Below are 5,626 nucleotides of genomic sequence, written 5' to 3' on the forward strand. Positions count from 1 at the left end.
CTGAGGTCCCTTCCAACCTTCGGCATTCTATGATTCTATGATTCTATGATTCTATGATTCTATGATTCTATGAAAGAATGTGTCCTAAACTTCAGTGCTACTGTTCATTATTGTGTGTCTTTACAGTGAATCTGAAAAAAAACATAAACTCCCATGTGGACTAGAATAATATTGTGTAACACCCCAAAGAAAAGAAAAAGGAAGAATGTTTTCTGACTTGGAAAGTTTCCTGTATCATTTATGTGGCCACCCTTCTTCCCAAATATATTTCTTGGGAGAGTAACTCTCTTCATCCCAGGTGGGTTGTATCTTATAAGAAATGCATACAGTGCATATATATATATATATATATGTATGTATGCTATCATATTGTATGTATAGTATGAATTTGTTGTAAGACAATGCACTCTATAGATATCCAAAACTTACTAATAACTCAATAATAACTTCGCAAACGAAGACAAAATAAACGCTGACTTGTAGAAATGTTCAAGGAAAAGCTTTGCATAACTGAATTATATGCTGTGCTGCTTTATATGACAGTGGGCGAGTCAGAGCTATAATTGCTGCTGTGCTAAATCTCTTTGGAAAAGGTACTTAAAACGACTCTGTGCGAGTGCCTAATGTGATGCATTTCATAATGATTCTGAAAAAAATCTTACCTATGTAAGTATGTATTAGTAATATCTGCAATAAAGCCACCTTAGGGTGCTGAAAATGTACAGCAGCTTTTAGTAAAGAAAATTAAGAGAAATTTCTTGACAAAGAGTACAAACTGTTCTAGATGATCGAGATTAAGTTTAGAAAATATGACTGAGTGTTCACAAATTACTAGAGTCTCTTTTTTATGCAACATGGTGTTGATATATGTTGTGCTGGGGTACAGTCTCAGCTCTTGCATGACATGAAAAAATTAGTATCCCTTTCTGCACCCCTTGACTCTTCCTTCAAGTAGTGACTAGTCTTGAGGCAACCAAGTACCATAGAGGTCAAGGCCAATGGTAAAGGTGGTTTGGTTGTAGCAGACTGAGCAGTAATCCCTTAACAGATGATGATAAAATACTAGGGAAAAAAAAAAAAAAAAAGAGTTTACATATTGTGAGAAATTACCAGATGAATTAAATTTTCATTTGTAACTGAAGAGACCTACCTCATGTAGAAAGATGAAGTAGAGATCGAATGTTGCTCATTGCCAAGTTGCAGATTAGTGAAACAGCCATTCCAGAACCTTCTGACTACCATCTTCCTTCTTCATATCTATATTTAAGATGTGCTAAGGATCATAACATCCAAAGGATAGTTGTCATCTGAGAAGACTTGGAAAACTGTTATAGTTGTTCTGTGCTGGGCAGGAGAAAACCAGGAGTCCAGTACCCACTTAGGAACAAAATGAACTGGGAAACATGTGATTTTGTTTCTCTCTAGATGATTTTCACTGCCCAATAAGGGAGAGAAAAGTTTTCATGTGAGTCTGTTTTGTTACTTGGTGTCCCTAAATTTAAAAAAAAAAAAAAACTTGTCAAAGTCTACTACTAGTGTTATAAGTAGCACAAAATTTTAATTTACAGGGAACTTTATAATGAAGATGGAAGTCTCCCTAAGGCTACAGGAATAGATTAAAAAGAGCAAGAGAAGGACATGATCTAAAAGCTGAAAATAGCTGAAGCAAACCCAGCAGCACTGGTTCACACTGGGGCAGAACAGAAGATTAACAGATATATGCTATTAGCAGATATACGCTATTGCCAGAGAGCAGCAGCAGAGCCAGGAACTGAGAGTGACTGGGAGGAAGGTGGGGACAGGCAGGGCCTCCCCAACAGGAGTGCAGACCTGCAGGCCCCTGGCCCGGGGACAGCCAAGGGACCTGGTGGAGGGCTTCCTGAAGCCTCTCTTGGCTCTTTCCCACAGCCTAGCTCTTTTCCCAGAAGTCTGATTCAAGGCTGCACCACAGTAGAGCTGACCTTCAATTTGGGTACTTAAATGGTGAGGGTGCATGGGAACGCATTTGAGTTTCTTGGTGCACTAAGTACCTGGCAAACGCTAACTTTAAAATTATTGAGGATATGGAGCTGATGTTAGGTTCCTAGGTGTATGAATAATGCAGTCTTGTATTATACTTACATAAATAATTGGTATAGTTACAAAACAAAAATTTGTAAAGAAATACTTAACCAAGAGGATCGAATTGTTCACGTCCTAATAACTTTTCATATGCTACATATGGAGCAGAATTTGCTCAGCTGTGGAAGGTATGCAGTTCTGTAAACCTCTTGACTGTTTTCAGCTTCCACAGTTATAAAACTAGATCAGTGCAGCACTGGGTCACTGATCAGTGATACTAATCTGATCTGCATCTTGCACAGCATGTGATCTCAGTTCTGTAGAACCAGCCAAAGGACGTGGTAAAGAGAACAGGCGAGATGCCATCTTGTCCATCTTCCATTCACCAACATAAAATTAGCATGAAGCCTGCTTTTGCCTTTCTGTGAGAATGTGACCTCTCAAAGATAGCTTACATCAGAGCATTGCCACAAATCACACAGCAGCAACATCTTCTGGTCCAGCATCCGGAGCCTGAGACTGGAGTCACCACGTTGGCAGATGCACAGCCTTACCCACTTGTTTTGCTACGGATTGTGCTGCTACAGTCATGTTAAAATACTTTGTCATGCCTAATATTTACAGTATAGTTTGCCCTGCCCTGAAAGGGGTAACAAAGAAGTGCTCTCGTGTGATTGTAGCCTCTGTTTATGGTAAGGGAGGGACTTTTTTCTTTCCTGTGCCTGGAAAAAAAAACCTGCCTGTAGCTCATTTAACTAGATTGTCTGACTTTTTTATTTATAACCCATGGGCTTTTTTCTTCTTCTTCTATGAATTAAGTGCGAGACTTCAAACTTTTTGTAATCCATTAGTCTGAAAGGATGATTCAGAATGATGTCATGCGGGAAACCTTGAATCTAATATATCACGTGTAGTGTTTGTACAAATGATGAATGCATCCCAAGAGTGTAAGAAATTGCCCTTATTTGAGCTATTCATGCATTTTATGTAGTCATCCAAGCAAAAACACAGTTCAGAGTTGGATGCAAAACCATGCTCATAAAGTAAGTAGCCTCCTAGCACTGGAGAAGCCCAAATCCCAAAAAAGACATTAATGTTTATACTTCTGAGTAGATCAGGAAATACCTAAAATGAGGGTTTCTTATCTAGGGCTCTTGCATTCCAAAATCTAATTCTGAAGGTATAAAAGCAAGTTTAGGGCAAGATGTTAGAAATGAGGATGGATTTTTGAAAGTGAGAGTTTCAGGATCCAGGCAACATCTCTGCTGTAATATCTGGGAGGCTATTAAACAAGTCAGAAAATATTTCAGTTCAGAATAAAGCACAAGTATTTTGTTTTACTCATCACCTTCTGTTTCTTCATTCACAAACAAAAGTGTAACCTGAATCTCATTTAATATGTTAAAAGAAGATTTTTAGTTTGAAATGGGGAAAATCCAATGGTGTTCTCCTCAGAGAGTGCTCTAGAGCTCAGTCGAAGGGGTTGTTTGTAGAAAAGTATGATAAGTACCTAGATGCTGGGGACTGTTTCTTGGTGAGCTGAGGAAACCCTGTGTGGAGATTGCTATAGTCAAATGCCAAGGACAAATTCTCTCTATGAGGCATGAGCTTGGACTTCACTGCACAAAGCAGAAGACTGAGAGTGACTCAGTAGGCTTCACAAACCTTAAATCTTTGCACTCCTGCATTGGTTTTCAAGCACAAGTTTGCTTTTCTGTCACATTCAGGGTGCATAAACTGCTTCCATCCTGCACTGCTATAATGTTGCTGAAGTGCAGAGGCAGATCTGCTGGGGCCTGTCAGGGTAATTGGAAGAAAATAGAAACAGAAATGAGACCAGCCTTATGTGTTAGTGAGAAGGAGGGGTAGCAGTAAATCCTTATCATGACAGTTTAAAAGGAAATTGTTTTTGTTGAAAGTTACACAACCGTTTGTTGAAAGGTACTCAAACTATATTAAAACACTGCTCTACTTAATAATATATAATTTCTTATATTGTGCATTTTTATATAAGGAATAATTTTATATATTGAATAATATGCAGAGAGAGCTATCCAAGTGCCTCCAAGTGCCTTGTGTGCAGCTTTCATGGAGGACTGCAGATCTATGCATCACAAAAACTGCTGGTAGTCAAGGGAAAGCCCTCTAGTCTAGGTCTGTCTTTCAGCTGGCAGTTATTTTTCCCTCATTATCTGAGCCACAGTCGGTCTTCCTTCTTAAATCTTTTGCTCCTCATTTTCCTTTTTGTAATCCTGAAAAGAGGAGATGAAACACCCAGTAGCATAACTAAATCAGAAGAAGAATGTGGAGTCCTACTGATGTACTTCAGACTTCTGGCACCTTCAGAATTGCATTATATTATTCATTTCTATCCACAGTTTTATAATCAAATGTTCCCTTCTCCAATGATGAATGTTAAGAGCAGGAAAAATGTATTAGTATCTGTTGGAATTGGAGAGAGAGACAAGTGGACTGGAGACAAGTAGATAAGCATTGCCTGAATAAGTGGCTGTTGCAGGCATTTTCATCTCTTGAAAAATAAAAACAGCCTTCTATTCTTAGTGTGCAACCATGTCAGATAATTGTCCTTCCCTTTCTCATTTCCTATATCCTTGGGAATTTGGTTCTATAAAGACAACAGTTGCTTCTCCTGGAAATTTCTGATGATGCAGGATGAGCAAGAGTAGTGACGAGCTCAAACAACTCATAGAAAATGTGTAGATCATTAGCAATGTGGAGAAAAGTACTTTTGATTCTTGTGTTTTTCTCTTGAGGACAAGTTAGGTGCTGGCCAACTTAACGGTTTAAGATTGTGTCTTCAAGGAAAAGATGTACTAAAGAAGAAATATGCTTGTATTTTGCAGGTAGAAGCTTATTCCATACTTCCAAGATGTATCATGAGACATCTTTTTGACATGTTTCTGCTGGGGAGTCTTATTAGGAAGATGGTCTCTTCTGTCATTCTGAGACTCTGCATAGCCCAGGGAAACTGGAGAAGCTCTCGAAAGAATTGCCCCACTGTTGCCCTGAGCAATGGTTGTTCGCTGAAACAGTATTCTGTATTCTGTTTGGCACTTGGGAAAAATGTCTTTTGTTCTGATCTGCCTCTGTTTTTTTAAAGCATGGGGTGGGGAGTAGGGTAGAAGAGCCTCTCTGAAATCCTTGCTTCCTTCAGACCTTTCATGTTGTATTCAACCTTTGTATCTTTGTATATTCAATAAAATTTGAGAAAAATTTTCATGTTGTTTGTTCCAGTTATCTCATGCTGTATCCCAATTAATAGGAAAAGGCAACACTTTGATGTTATAAAGTCCTGCAGCCACTCAGTTAACTTACCTTGCAACAAAGGTTTGAGAAAGGTGTATAATAACCACACTCAACGAAGATGAAATTTGCTAGCAATGCTGTTGTTTTTTAAGATCTTATCTTACCTTATCTCTTTATGAATTTACCTGATGCTGAAACATGCTGTCTTAAAAAGCCCTTGTGATGACTAGAGATCCACCCAGAAATATCATTTTGTATCTTCAGAACTTTAGGACAGGCTCAATACCAAAATCTGCTT

The 5,626-nt window shown here is 38.5% G+C and overlaps 1 long non-coding RNA gene across 1 annotated transcript; it reads left to right on the plus strand.

Annotated features, from left to right (window-relative positions):
* Window positions 1–256: 256 nt before the first annotated feature.
* Window positions 257–5,014, plus strand: LOC112958885. The gene is made up of 2 exons (XR_003251518.1): window positions 257–298; window positions 4,926–5,014. It is a non-coding gene; the product is annotated as an uncharacterized LOC112958885 (long non-coding RNA).
* The last annotated feature ends 612 nt before the right edge of the window (window positions 5,015–5,626 follow it).

The sequence above is a fragment of the Nothoprocta perdicaria genome, unplaced genomic scaffold (genome assembly GCF_003342845.1).
Source record: "Nothoprocta perdicaria isolate Ctin4 unplaced genomic scaffold, notPer1 scaffold_92, whole genome shotgun sequence".
Lineage (NCBI taxonomy): Eukaryota > Metazoa > Chordata > Aves > Tinamiformes > Tinamidae > Nothoprocta > Nothoprocta perdicaria.